This window comes from Malurus melanocephalus, unplaced genomic scaffold (assembly GCF_030028575.1).
Source record: "Malurus melanocephalus ecotype Western Australia unplaced genomic scaffold, MMel_1.1 scaffold_10, whole genome shotgun sequence".
Classification (NCBI taxonomy): Eukaryota; Metazoa; Chordata; class Aves; order Passeriformes; family Maluridae; genus Malurus; species Malurus melanocephalus.
In genome coordinates this window covers 2,706,907-2,722,742 of record NW_026623242.1, presented here as the reverse complement: position 1 = coordinate 2,722,742, position 15,836 = coordinate 2,706,907, and positions in this window count along the sequence as shown.

The following is a 15,836-nucleotide window of genomic DNA, read 5'->3' as shown; positions in this document are numbered from 1 at the left end:
TTAAGCAGCTTTTCAAAACAAGCTACCATCCCTGTCCTYGCAGTCATTACAGCGTACTAATCCAGGAAGTGGAGGAGCTTCTAAGCCATTCACGGCCACTACATGGATTCAAAACTGGATGGTAACTCCACTGGAGCAGGAGACCTGGTGGTTGCCCTCTCTGTGTGCTGTTGACAAGGAGTGTTTTGAAGGTGACCTTCTTTGCCTCTCCTATCTTCAGTGTGTGTTTGTTCCTCTTTACACATCCACCATCTTTTCCTCCTGCATATGTCACCCCAATCTTCTTGTAAATGTCCTGCAATTCCCCTTGCTCAAGTGCAGAGGCTGTGCAGTGTCACAACGCCTGCAGTTCACAGCTCATCTAACTGTCAGCACAGAAAATGGATATATAYACCCTCTAGGAAACTTGGTGAAATGAAAATGTTAGGTGCTTGGAAACTCCAACTGGAAGGTCTGTCTCACATAAATGAGGTCACTATCCCAGTAAATTGCATCTATTTCTGCTATGTAAAACTAGGGGAATTTGGTTTCCTGGGACTGTGCTGTTCTTTCAGATTAATTGCATCCAAATTAAATAGAAGGTGCTGATATTGTACTGGCAATATCAGATGTTCCTGTTTCATTTACTGATATACAAGTTCTGTAATATTTCCCCGTGAATAACAAGTGCAGTCATAACAGTTCTTGAATATGCTGGAATCCATCTGAATACAGTAAAAATCAAAGTCATTCTAAGGGGGAAAGAAAATGTAACTTGATTGTTGATTACTGTTTTMTTTTTTTGAGTAGTTTTACCCTAATCTGTCCTCAAAAATACTGTATCAACTATTTGGATATTGATAGAATATCTTTACCGTAGCTCCTTTTTCTTATTTCTCAAACTTTTTCATGTGCTTCAAACTCTGTGTCCATCACTGCCTTGTGCATCTATGGATCAAATAATATATATATCCACAAATAATATATATATCCACTAATAGTTACCATTTATTTATACAACACACATTATTGTAACAACATCATCAACATGCAATTATGATACAGGGCTATGTAGTAATAATAATAATTACAGTTGTGTATAAATTGTATGTGATGAGAAAGATCAGAAGAGGATTGCAACAACATGCTAGCTATTACTAGTGATACTTGTAAGAAGAAAACGAACCAAAATAACTGTAGTGGATTACGTGTGCCTGAGAAAGCAGTTGTCCTCAAATTGGCAGGCTTTACTTTAATGCAGAGCAATGTTTTGAGGTACAGAAACCTCCTTGTTATCACTGGTAGATTCCTCACAAGTTGTGAGATTCATGCAGTGAACATTTTTCCCCCGACAGAAGTTACGATACTTTTTACAAACACCACACGGAACCATAGAAAGGCGTTAGCACTTCAGCTCTAACACTGATTTGAGAACACTGATGGCTTCTGAAGCCTCCCCTCTTTCCGGGGCAAACACTCAAAAATCTGCTGTAGGAAGAGATAAATTGCTAGGCTTCAATCGCAGCCTGCTTCCACTCCTCCGAACGGTTCATTCAGTAGCTCTCATCTTTACAGACATTTTGTCCTGAGGCTTTTGTCGGTGAAAGGAAGTGGGGACATGATTTCCCTGTTCCCACTGCCGGCTCCCCAGGTTGCACATAGATCTCCTGCTACAATAGGCTGCAGTCATGTTTCAGCAGCAAGCATGAAAACAGGCCATAGCTACAACAAGTAGAGAAAGAGTAATAGCAGTAGTAATAACAATAACAATAACAATAACAATAACAATAATAATAATAATAATAATAATAATAATAATAATAACCACCTCATCTATTCTCAAGCAGACAGAGATCCATGAAGTGCTGCTGGTATTTTGATTGCAAGATGATGATACATGAACTTGTTTAAATGATACAAAGTAATCCTCTGTAATTACACTAATTAAAATGGGAAGGATGCAGACCATGCKCTCTTGCATCATAGATACTGTCTGTGAAGCTTTAAGGTTTGAAAATCATTTGTCCTGCCTTAAAATAAGAGTTTCTATCAGTGCMAAGTTTAGCAGTTTGATGATACCTGCATTCTATGCAACACATAGTCCTCTATTTAAAGAACTCAAGGGTCTGATCACGTATTTACAACAAAGATATAACTTTAGAGCTCAGAGTGCACAAGGAATGCATAGTCAGATTTTGGGAGACTCAATTCTACAGCTCACAGCTGCCTGGAGTATGCCTTAACAACATATATTCCTAAGGCTTCCTCCCAGCTCAGATGGAAAGGAAAATATATTAATTAGGGTGCATGCCAATTCATACCAGACAGAGATCCAACCTAATAGTTATAGTCCACAATAGAAAGAAGAGTCTTGATGGAGATCTCCAAGTAACAGGTGCTAATTATCCTGAAGATAATTACTGAGTGTAATGGTAGAAGATGATGAGTACTCTTTACTCACAGGAGCCTGGGAGCCGAGTGTAAAATGGTGCCGGCTCCATTCCTACTGCCTGATAAAGTATGGATATGAGRATCACAGATACTCATCAATGCTAAGGAAAAAGCCCTATATAAAAACTGCATATACTTTAACCAACAACTCTTTRGAGCAGAGCGGGCTCTGTGTGTGTGAGGTGTGTATCCAGAGACATGGCTGTGAGGTCCATCTGATTGCCTTCCTTTGCRCCCATAGGAGTGAAAAGCACAGCAGAGTTTCCCAGTGTGGGACCCCAAAGCCAGGCACAAGGGTGCAAGACAGCCCAGGCAGCCCAACCAGATGGGAGCTAACAGCTACAGTGTCTGTGCAACAGCAGTTCCTTCTGCCTGGCCTTATGGCTGTGCTGCTCTGCTGCTGGGATAGAGTCAGTGGTTTTTAAACTGCTTTAAAGCTGTCAGTGATCAGGAGGAGGGTGGCCACAGAATTCCAACTTCAGTCTCTGTCAGGTGTGCCACTATGTACAGACTATAAGTGAACAGTCCTTCCTAATGAATGTTAATGTAAATTGGAACCTTTTTTATTAACTGAGCAGCTGAAAATATATCTCCTTCTCTACCATGCACATTTAAAGGGTTCTGGTAACAAATTAAAAATCACATCCAAAATACTTTCCATTCCCCAGGGATCATACAGCACATTCAAAGTTTATCTTAGTGTCATTCTCCCAATCTGTTTCACACTTTTGTTGAACATACCTAGGAGCAGTTCTTCCAGAATGCTGCATGAAACCTACAAGTTCTCCAGTTGTTCTCTTTGTCTTGAGCTTAGTGCTCCAGGGACATAAAAAGATTTGCCATTAAGAAATAAACGCTGTAAAAGGTAATATCAGCACAACTGCAGGAAAAAATAAAAATAAATCTGCATTGTAAGAGAAATGAAGTTTTTAATTATTTAGAATTCATCACCTGCTGAAGACAGTAGAGCTTTGTGATTTATTAAAAGGTTAATTTTATTTTGAATTTTGTTTCCAGTTTTGACAGTTACATCAACCACTCCTATAGGCCTTTCGGCCCCACACTCTGCAAGCAGCTCTGCCCTGCAGGCGCAGTTTTAGGGAGAGCCACAATCCTTTTGTGAGCTATATGTTATTGAAAGGTAAGTCTATACCTTGGGCAATGTTCTTCCTAGTATTGCTATGCGGGGGAAATACGCTGAAGGTCTCAACTTTTCAGTATCTCCTCCATTTCAGAGGGRAGTTACACCTGAGTCCTTGTTTCCTTCTCAGTGAGGAAGCAGACTTGCTGTTTCATGCAGTAAAAAGAAATACTCCCCGTGCCAGACCTTCCTTTAATTTTTTACTAGGGTATCATGGGAAGGTCAAATGAAATCTGGACCTACAGCATTTAATCTGACTCATTTTTTTGGTACAGCTTCTTTCATGTAAATAGTACAGTAAAATGCTTTTGCAGAACAAAGGAGTATTTCAGAGGCCTGCTAAAGATGTTGGGTTCATTAGATTCATGTAAGGCCAGATTCTGTCCTTCAGGACACACCTTTCATTAGGAGTTAGATCACGCATCTGGGGAATGGAAATTATCTTTTAATGTGGTTGTAGCAAAGAGATTCTATTTGACAGTTTTCTCATTTCTTTCCACAATTATAAATGCTAGCAAAAGCCCTAGAACGAGTTCGTTTTTCCTCTGATTTATTCCATGTCCAAGCTTGTTGCTTAATTTTTTTAAAAATTCAGAATGACCGTAGGAGAGCCCTGTTTCTGCTGGCAACTTGCAAATGGCTAATTTTCCTCTCCCACCTTTCACAGAATCCAATTCTTCAGTTTCAAGCTATTTATTGGAAGAAGAAATGTTGTAGAACGAGATTGAAGACATTGTTCCAGGAAGYGATCCACTTGCTGTCATTCATGGCCCAGGGTCAGTCTCTGAGTCAGCTGGGCCTTCCTYGAAAAGATGATGGAGAGTGGGAAGGCTTTGCTGTGTTACACAAAGGAGAGGTTGGGAAGGTGGAATGTATGATCAGGACAAAAAGAGATGAGGCAAATTGCAAATAAAATGTCAGTAAATGTGCTAGCAGCACTAGGCAGCAATGCACTCAACATCTGATGAGCCACAACAGCAATTCTGCTTGTTGGGAGATGTAGAAGAATGGAATGCAGAAAATAYCTAGACTCACATCCTCACCATGGGCAACATCTTCCACTGAAGATATCTTCCACTGGAGAAAAAATACTGAATGGGGTGTATCATTAGTTTGACTTTGTGGGACATTTCTGTTGCTTTTAATCAGGACTAGCTATTTGAAATAATTACTGGTTTTCAGTGAAATTTTCATAGCACTTGGATTATAATAACAATCAGGCATCATATTAAATAACCAGAAGTCATGTTTGTCCTAATTTTAATTGCCACAGGTTGTGTTTCTGTCTTCTAGGTGTTCTTTAGTGTTCATTTGCAGTCATATAACTAACTATAGGAGCCTCAGTCTATATTTCAGAGATGGGGGGGAACGAGGCATCTAAAAGCCACTGCCTGATGGAGGAGAAGAAGGGAGAGTGATAGAGATAGAAACAGATAATATATCAGATGTGGGCTCTTTCTTGTAAAATCCAAAATTTCTATTCCAATTTTTAAAAAAAGTGTGTTTTATTCCAGGTAGAGAGTGATCAAGTCTGACACAGTGAGTTTTTTCAGATTCCTGTTATCAATTTGATTTACCTCACTTAATCCCTTTGGAAACTATCTGACCTAATTTTTTCTGCAGTGACTCTTACGGCAAGAACAAATAATAGGGGTGACCCTGTGCATTCCTGCCATATCTCTTTCTCTGTAATGTGGATCACTCTAGTTTCAATTCACATTCGTCTATGAAGAGACAAAGTCAAAGATCAGTTCAAAGCATCTGATACATTCCTGCAAATTCACATTTGGCAGCACTTTAAGTGGGTAAATATTGCCAACATGTATTGATTGCTTTTTCTACTTCAGCCAACAGACCCAAAGTTATCTGCCAAATATTGTTTTTTTTTGTAAATGACACCTCATATTGCCTGATGTTGCATGAGCTGTATCAATTTACTGTGAACCTCACCCGCTCTGAGAGTGTTGACTGTGGGGGATTCTTCTTTTTTCAACAACGGATTTTATGATTTCCTCTTTAATACAAATTTAGCAGAGAAACAGTCTGCTAATAGTGAGACTTCCAATTATGGCCATTTGCCACATTTTAGGGAACTGTCTGTCTTTGAATTTGCTGTGACACTGAAAGGTGGAAACATTATAAATTGCTTGTATCTCTCTTGGGACACTACTTTTGCTGTGTGCATGTGTGCATACTTGTGTGTGTGTGTGCAACCTGGCAAGATGCCCTGACGTCTATTCTGTTAAAAGGCCTTCTGTGCTGCTCCTGCTGCAGCCAGCAGCCAAGCTGCCCTCACTGCCTGTGGTGGGTGATGAAGAATGCTCAGAATTCAACAAGTGCCTGCTGGCTCAGCTGCTTTTTTATCCATGGTGAAAGTAGGCCTGCAGTGAGCAGGAAAGTGTGCTGTGCTCCAAGGAGCAATATTCTAGGCTGCTGGTGGTGTTGAGGGAGAGGTTCCCTTGGATTCAATGACAGATGAAAAAAGCAAACGTTCTCCCTAAGAAGTTCTTTGCCTTTGCCAGAAATAGATCTGTTTTATGAAAGAACCGTGGAGCCGGATGCTGTTACATGACTAGATAAGGAAGAGATATGAGACAAGGAAATGATTTATATACACTTACATTGTACTTAAAAGGATTATAAAATAATTACTTCTTCTGCTATGATGAGGTCTAATAGGTCTAGTATCAATGTTCTAGGTATTACAGAAGCATGACAGACACACCCTGCTTTAAGAAAGACACAGGCTGTTTCAAGAAGATGTGGAAATCCATTATTGCTGCTTTTGACATGACGTAGTTGTTATTGTGAAGACCTGTATGAATAAACAGTCAATAATGCAATATGAATGCCTCCCTTTAACAGCAGCCGCTGCATGAAGTATTTTATTTCAGAATCCTTTGCTGGACTAGAAGGTACACAGTGACTTATAAGTGCTTTCACTGCTGGTTCTTTTTCTGCCATGATCATTAATCAGCTCAAAGTCTCATTTAGCTTACTGTTACGAGGAAAATCGTGCCTCTTGTATTACATAGCTGCAGCTTGATGGGGAACTTCAGACCTTTCTTCCTCCTGCCAAACTCTTCCTCAGTGCCTCTGTGCAGTGGCAGCAAAGGAAATGAGCTTAATAGCTCCTGGCCCAGAGAGTATTACCTCCATCAGTTGGTGGTACTGAGAACTGGCCATCTGGRAGAGCAGCTGGCAAAGGCTTGAACACCACCCCTTCACCTCACCCCACACTTTTTCTGTTCCCCATTCCCAAAATATGGGCTCGAACGAGGACCAATTTAATTCTATAATGATATTCCTATTGATTGGATCAGTCCCTCAAATAAAAGAAATATCATCTTCAAACATAAAATATTTGTGGTGCTAAATACCTGKTTTTTATTTTATTTTAAATGAAGGGAAACTGAGGCAGAAAGGAACAGTAGAATGAGGGACAGAAGTTAAGGCTTCAGCAGAATGGTCTCCCCTTCCTTTTTTGCAGTGGGATATGGAGGTCCTCRTGTGAGGTCCTTGTGATAGGATGGATAGTGCAAGCTGCTGATTGAGTGTTTTGAACAGACTTACAGGTCTGCAGTTGGAGTGCTAATGGTAAGGAATTATTACCTGCTCTTGGATCCCAGTTATGCAATCTTTTTCTCTGGTCTTCTGTGAAGCAAGAAAATTGAAGCAGAAACTATATTTATTAGCTGCTTTATGAATGTGGTAAATGCTGATGTCTTATTGCAAATGAGGCATTTGCTAAATAGAAGTGCTTTTAAAAGAGTATAATCCTTCACTGTCCCTCCAGGACAAACAACTGGAGAGCAGTGATTGCAGAAATCATTTAGGTCACGCAAATCAAGCTCCAGCAGCACTGTTTCATGCAGTCAGAAGGGAAAGCTAGACTGTCTTATTAAGAAGCCTTGCAATGATAAACATGATTAAAACAACTTGGTAGAAATTACCAAGTGGGGGTCAACAAGGGCTAAGAAGGGCAAGCTGATGGTGGAAATGTGTTTTAAAGTGGACTAATTCCAAAGAAGTTTGTTTATCATAGTCACACATAAAAGGCTGAACAATAATCACACCAAGAAGATATGAAAATCATAGCCCTTACAAGGTCTGAGGGTAGTTTAGCAGCTTTTTATATACAGAGCWGATTTACATCAAGTGACATAGGGGCCTAAAATTCTCACGTAATGTTTTCACAAAAGATGACAATCAGCTTTCTTGTGGACTTAAATTTAAATGTCACTTGGAGGAATATCAAGTTACCCAATATTGTACAGTGTAAGCAGAATGTAAAGAAAGGTACTGCAGCTAATGCTGCTGCAGTAAGCTGTAWCGTACAGGGGCCAGTTCTGTCATTTGGACATCCTGGAGATGAATTTCCTTTACAGTTGTTCTGGCCTGCCAGTGAAGCTGAATGAAGACAGTAATTGCTATCTTTAATGGGGCTAAATAATCTGGTATATTTTTTATGTGTGGCAGTATCTGGAGGAAATGTATTATCAACCAAACACGGTTTGGTTACAGCAGGCTGTGCATAGACCCTCTGCAATCTGGAGAGCCCTGATTCCTCAGTGTCACTGCGCAGCAGTGTTGGGAAATACCCCTTTATAGGCTGATGGTTGTAAACCAGATTGAACAGCAAGCTGTCTCTTGGCAAACACTGAGGACCATGTTGTTTCTCCTCCTGCCTCCTTTCCAGTCACCCCTTCTTTCACTTCTCAGAATTATTTCTATTTCCACCTTTCATAGGTTTTGGTCCTGTGGGCCCAAGAGTGGTTCTGGTCTGTGCAACTCCCCGAAGTTGGCAGCACCAGTCTGAAATCACATGTGCACACAACTGCCRAAGCTCGGCTTCTGACTTGCCAGCTCCAAATGAGGTTTTTAGGAATGCAAATTTTTGACGAGTTACCAAAGCAGGAAGCTGGCTGGCTCTGAGGCTACATCAACTGCTTTCCAGCCTTCCTCATGAGGACATGTGGATGTAAGGGAGAAGAAAGGTTTAGGAGGACAATGGTGACTGCTAGCACGAAGGGGAAGGGACAGCCAAGGCTTTGTGTTTGCTCTGGCCATGGAGTTGTAGCAGGGAAACTGAGAGGCCAATTAGATCTCTAACTCACAGGACAATGAGGAGCACAGGGCTAATTAAGAGGTGTTACTGTGACAACCCACAAGGCAGCAGCACATTGAAAACAAAGTATGGAAATGTAAAGTTGAAACAGGGGAGGGAAAAAAGAGAGGATACCATGAAAGAAAGGAGAAAACAAGTACAGTAGGAGCAAGAGCAAACGAAAAGGTCAAAATGCAATTTGAAAGGATAGGGAAAAAAAGTAGTAGTGAGGGGGCACCAAGAGAGATGCACGATCAGAAATGAAGTGTTTGATAACTTGGTTAGCAAACAAGCTACCAGGATGTGGTRTCTTCACACCGAAGTCTGAGAAATGTTTTGAATTTTTGAACCTGACTTCAACCATCTCAAAAGTTAGATATTCAGCCTATGGAGGTTTCCTAGGCTGTGTCAGTAGTTTGCAGAGAGAAACAAGTACCAGGGGAGGCTCAGTCATTCTGCAGTCAGTGTGGTTGTGGTGACTCCACAGATGTTTTCTCTGCTGTCAGCTATGGCTTTAATTAAATTGCAGCTCTTTTTGTCTCCCTGCCTTCTCCCTCCTCTGCACTGTTATATGAGTGGTGCTGGTGAAGCTGYTGTTGAGGGACACAGTGAATTTTGTTGTGAAATCAAGAACTCATGTTAGTCCATGTTGGTTGTTCAATCTGGTGGTCACAGAGCAGCCACACAGAATTTTGCTGAACTCCTGAGAGAGTCTAGTGGAGCCACAAATGAGTGCCTGAAAGAAATGCTGAGACCTGGTGAAGGTGTTAGTGCCAGTGGAAACGCTGGCCAGTTGCTCTCCTGACAGTGGTGGCTTGTCCACTGGAGGTGGGAGCTCTCATGGCTGGCCTGGCCCAACAGCCTCACTGCTCCATGGCCTTACTCTTCACAAATAGCACTTTGGGTCAATTACTCATTGCAGTAATAATGGTATATCTGGACTGCTGTGTGTATGGCAGCAAAGAGGGAGCCGAGAGAGTGTGAGGGAGCTGCTTCCAAGGAGTGTTTGTTGTTTGTGGTGAACCACGGCTTTACTCACCTGGGGGGTGATTGCTGCWTGGCTCTGATCAAAATCATCAAATGGCACTTCGTATTGCAGGAGTTCACTTCCATTTTCCTCCCTGTCCATTTTCCTTCTGGGCTAATCGCTTTGGCAGCCCCAGCATGAAGACCACACTACCCTTCATATCTAAAAAGTGTTCATATACACACATTAGCAGTAACTAATTACAGAAAGGAAACTCTGATGCAGCAGCTGTCAGAGCACGGGGAAAATTAATGGAAACCAGTTCAATAAAACAGCCTTCATTTGAAACAACTAAAATACTCGGTTGATTTAAGTATCTGGCCACACTGGAGTAAGTAATCTAGGCTAGGCACAGACCTTCAGCAGTCGCTGCACTGCTAATGAGAAACAATTCTCTTATTATAAAATCATTATCAGTCAATAAAATGAGCTCAAACCACAAAATAGGAGCAAAGTTCATGGATCTGAGAATTCATAGTTTAGCCCCATCACTGAAAATGTCAGGAAATTAAAAGAAGCTCTATGTGAGTTGCCACACAGTGGAACCCAACAATAATAATCCCTGAGTGCCATGGCAACTCTTATGGGCTCTTCTGAAATAAACTGCTGTTTCTAAGGTGAAAGAATGGGGCTTTAATCTTTGCTCTGAGTTTTCCACGTCCACCTTCATCCCATCAGTGTGGTTCATGCAGCTGCTAATTAGCTAGCAAAATGAAGGCAGGGAAGACAGRGGTCAACTCTTGGCTTGAGGAAGGGCAATATGGTATCTAAATGATGGTTTAAAGTCATAAAATAAGAGAAAACCACAAGCTAACTTTAAGCCTACAGATGGGCACAGTTCCCCCTGAAGGCCCACACTGCCTCTAGGCCTGACCTGGGCTTGCGCAGAGCTGGCTTAGGAATTACCAAGAGCAGGATGGATAATGACAATTAGTGACAGCTGACTCTTGCTGAAGTTTACGGTGAAAGTAACTGGTGATTTTTCTCAACAAAGGTTATATTAGAKGAAGAGTTTATTACGTTGCCCCTCTCATTTGGTTAGGATCTTCTTCTCAGGATGTGGTTTAACTGATGTCTGTTCAGCACCTTCTTTCCCTTCAATTTTTTCAAAGGTAAGAGGCCACTTTTAGGCAGCTTCAACAGCTCCATGCTGGGACTGGTCTGGTCCCAGCTTCCCAGCTGGCTCTAGGTCTGCCTGGTTCTGCTTCCTGCACATGTGGCTTTCTGGTCACCTGGAGTATGCAAGGCAGCTCATTGTACTAAATACAATGTTTGCAACTTCAAAAAGACATGCATGGTTGGTGATGCCATCAGTTTCAAGGTTACCTTTGTGACCATCGGGAGAGGAGCAGATAGCAGGGCAGTTCAGGCTCTAAACCAGAGTACCAATAAGTGAATCCTTGCAAATTCTGGAGCATTATACCAGAAAATATCAAAAATGCTTTCAAAAAGCACAAAACAAGTATAAAATACTAGCAAAAGAGAGCAAATCTATGAATCACAGGAGATGCATGATAGATAGATAGATAGATAGATAGATAGATAGATAGATAGATAGATAGATAGACAGACAGAGAGAGAGAGCAGTTGAGTTACTCGGGATAATAGCACTCAACTCTGCTGTACAACTCTTTTACTTTTAGGTTTTAAAATTCTTTATAGAAATGAGGGAAATATACTTTTGTTTTGYGTATTACAGGTATCAAGGGGATTGGATCACAAAGACGCTTAATGACTAACTCATGGAGAAACACTGGGTCTTTGTCTGTCTGGGCCTAGCCTGGACCTTTTTGTATGCCAAAAATTATCTTAATCTGTAGGTTTTGTTGGAACCTGATGCATATCAGAGACTCCTGTAAGAAACCTTTGGGTCTCTGGTACATTGCTAAGGCTATAGTTTCAGATGTAGCATATTTAGGATACCTCACAAACGGGCTAACCTTGTAATAGATACTTAAAAACACTGTAACTAGACAACTAAAAAAAGAAGAAAACCCTCTCAGGTGGTTATCAAATTTGTCTTAAGAAACCTTGTCCTGCTGTGTAACTCAAACCAAGAGATGGTGTTGCAACATGACTACGTTTTATCTTAAATCATAGTGTCTCATAATTCATGCAGCTGTGTTATCTGAGTTTTACTCAGAACAATCAATCTGCATCAGAGAGGAAAAAATGCTAATTTTTATAGAATTTTACCTCTTTTTGTTAAATATTTCTGTTATCTAAAACAGTAAAGCAATCTAGTCTAAGTACACACATTTTATTTCATTGTGTCTGACTTGTCTGTTGTCAATGAATGAAAACTAAAGGAGGAAGCAAGGCTCTGAGCATTTTCTGTTCCTCTTTATGTATTCCAGTTTGTAGATCTCAAGAGTCATTTGGAGTTACTGTTTTGAATTTCTGCTGCAATACAGAGATCACTTGTAGTGACTGCAGTCCTTGCCAGAAAGGTTCTGCAGAGGAACCTTCACTTTCTTCCACCAGCCAAGATAACCCCTGGTTACTGCTTGCTAYGCTGAGTCCCAGTGACCTTCAAGAAGTTTACATGAAGCAGATGTTGTGACGCAATGCAGTGGTTGAGCTCTCACAGAAAACTCAAGAAATCCAAAGCCAGATTTCTTACAGACTTTCATAAACAAGCCACAACAAGAAATAAAGTAGAAAGGTATCCCAATTAACCCTGTGCATCCCAACATTAAGAATAATAACTATGTTGCTGTTGGAATGATGACTTTGAAGATTGTACAGGAAAGTCATATTCAAAATAGAATTAAATGCTCTGAACTGGACTGAAGGTGATAAAGACCATAAATACTGTAATTATCTGACACGGTAGATTATCARTTTTGGTGATACCTATAAAGCTTTAAAAAAGAAGCAAGGTTGTAACATAGTGTAAAACACTCTTCCAAAATGTTGYAAAGAAGTGCAGCAGTGTTTACATAGACTCATCTGTTTCTGCAGAGGGTTGAAATACTTCCTCAGGGAGCAGCAATTCCTAGGCAGAAGTGACAGTGTGAAATGCTCGATGTGACTGGAGCCAGGAAGAAAAATCAGGCCTTTTATTCTGGATATATCTGAAGTAATCTGTGAACAGTTCAGGAATCTATAGGTGTTTCCAGAAAGAGATTAATGATTGCCTGTTTTCCAGTAATTTGTTTATAACAACCAGGCTGTGTGGAACAACTCTTATGTGTTACATCCTGAAAAGTTTGCTATTTGCAGAACATTTTACCATTTTCCACTCCAGAAGCATCTAAATTTAGTAATGGTGCATAGCTCTGCCTCTCTGGGGGCCTGCAGTTCAAAAGTCCAGCTCTGTTTTGAATGTAAGTTTAGAGCAAACAGCGCARCATGACATAGAAGAAGACCCTGTGTCTGTTCCTCGGCACAAAATCTTTAACCACCCAATCTGAGGGTGCAGGAACCTGAGTGGGATACTCGGGGGTGTGGCAGTTGAAGGCATTTTCTCTTCTTCACAGGCACATGGGATGTTCTGGCTCTGCCTCTGGACAGCTGTGGCCCCAAGCCTGCTTGCAGCTCCCACCTCTCGCTGTCTTGCCAAGTAGAAGTCAGTCATCGAAACAACAGCCCTATGGTCTAATCRCCCACTCTTCCCCTGCAAAATCCTGCTTACTGGGCTGTAGTAATGTATGGAGCCATTCTGTCTCTCTCCTGCTTACAGCCGTGCCCTTCACCGTCCCACTGTTACTGAAGCCATGGTGTCCTCRGAAGGAAACAGAAAGCAGATCTCGCCCTCCTTGAACTGCAAAAGCAGAATCTATTAACCACTGCTGCAAACAGCAATATACTGGAGAGACAGATCCTTGTATAGGGGAAGATACTTGTACATATTAGTGCAAATTCAAAAGTATGAGTCTTTGACCCTTTTATTTGCTATTATATTTCTCGATCCAGATCTTCAGAGAAATCATTTTGGAATTCATGAAGAATTTTGGATTGCTTCCAGCTTCCACTTTCTGTTCCTAGTTAGTCCCACCCTGGGTCATATCATATTGAATGTCTGCCATCATACTAATTTCTCTTTCTGCTCCTTCCAGTTCTTCTAGCATTTTTGTTGAAGGTCTTCCTTCTCCTCTTCCAGATTACTGTACAAATTCTAAGGGAAAATTCTTCCTGGTCTTCCCTTCTTCCAGCCTGCCTTTGACTCAACATAATCTCATCCACCTACACAAATTCAGGTGGCATCCCTGTGGGTATCTTGGACTTCCACCTCTCTGCCAGACCTTTCTGTCCAAATCTCAGTGCCTCATTCTGTATCAATTCCCTGATGATGTCAGGTAAAGTGGAGTATGCCAGCAGAGTGCAGCGGCTATTGGCAGCTAAGCTGCCCAAAGTCAACTCAGTGGTTTAGAGCTTCCTCTTTTCCAGTCTGTATWAATGTAGGGCAGAATCGTAAATGATTTAGTAAAACATTTTTTTCTTTTGGTCTTCTCAGCAGCATTAKTAACAACAATAGAACAATTTCCCTAGGAAAAATGTGTAAGTTATGAACTCTGGATTTAAACAAGGAGCATTTATATTAAGTAGAAAAGAGAATGCCTTTGTTTGAACACAACAATCAGGCATGAAGAAAATACAGAAGTATGCTTGACCAAATTTTTCAGCTTCATTTTATGTCAATAAGCTAGTGGTACCAGAGKTTTTTTTTGCTGAGTTTGAAGCTTGTGCTGTATTATTTTAGATATGCTCCATTACCTTATGGCACAAAGGATTTGTTTGTCTCAGGATACAATAGAATTTATGCTTCTGTTGTGAATTCCTTCGAACATTATGAGGAATGGCACAGGGAACTATGTCCTTTGGAAAGAAGGAATGGCGGAAAACAGAAGATGCTGATTATGGAACTCCATGGGAGTGAGTCTGTTTAGCCACACTGCAGCATAAATTCAGTTCAATACTCATCAAAAAGCAATACATCTGCACAGTCCCACTATGCAGCCAAGTTTAGATTACTTCCTGATAACTTTTCTAATGGATTCAGCYGTGCATGATGAAAATCTTGCACCTGAAAACAGATTCAAGTACTTTCACAGTTTAAAAATATGCTACTACTGTGCTTGGTTATGGTGGGGTTCTTTTTGTTTGTGTAAAGGCAGAGCTACTTTTGTCTGATCTTCTGAAGCGGAATCATATCTGTCTCCACCTCAAATATCAACCCTCATCTGTCAATTCATGAAATATTTCCTGAAATATCTTCTTCATATATTAAATTCAAGAACCGTAAGTAACAACATGGAGGAGAGAATGCTGAAGATGTGACCCCCCTCACCACAGAATGCTGTAGATGAGTAAAATTAGCAAGGGTTCCAGAGTGACTAGACAGCTTAATGAAAGATGAATTCATTGGGGGCTGTTAAACGCAAAATCACCGTGTCTGGTTCAGGAATCCTCTGAACCACAAATTGCTGTGTGCTCAATAGATATTCTGGGAAAAACATGATGCACTTGCTCTGTTCCTAATTCTTTTCTAGTCATTTACTAGAATGCTGTCCACTGTTAGGGCCTGGGCTGCATTGATGTTCCTTGAATTGGTGTCCCTGTTTTTATATTTTGAAATATTTCCATGGATTATTTCACATTTCTTCACAGGAAAGGTGGGAGGAAGAAAGGAATCAAATGATAACTCAGGTTAATAGGTGAATAGGTGAATAGGTCAAAAAATTGGAAGAGAAGCAAGTTGTAAATATTGTCGTATTTTCTTACTCTCCTTCCAYAATATATTTATGATGTGGAGAGATGGTAAGCCACTTTTGGATACATTGTGTGTAACCTGATGAATCTTATGAGGGTGAAGACCTTGTTGCAAAGTTCTGATCCTCTTCCAGTGCAAACAGTCTGCCTTAGAGTCAAAAGAAAACAATGTGGTCAGTCTTTCCTGCCCTCTTCACATTCCCTAGTGCTGCTAAATGGGTAATTTTAAAAGGCACATGTAATTCTAGTCAGTCATGCCTTAGCTAATTCATTTGGGAATAGAGTACCTGTCCCCTGCTTTCCAACTTTCAAAAAACTTTCTTTCCTTGATTATTTTTGTGGTATCCCTGTGTGTTCATGAAAGTTGATTATTTCACTCCCTGTTAATTCAGGCCCTGTTAATTCAGCTGTTTCCA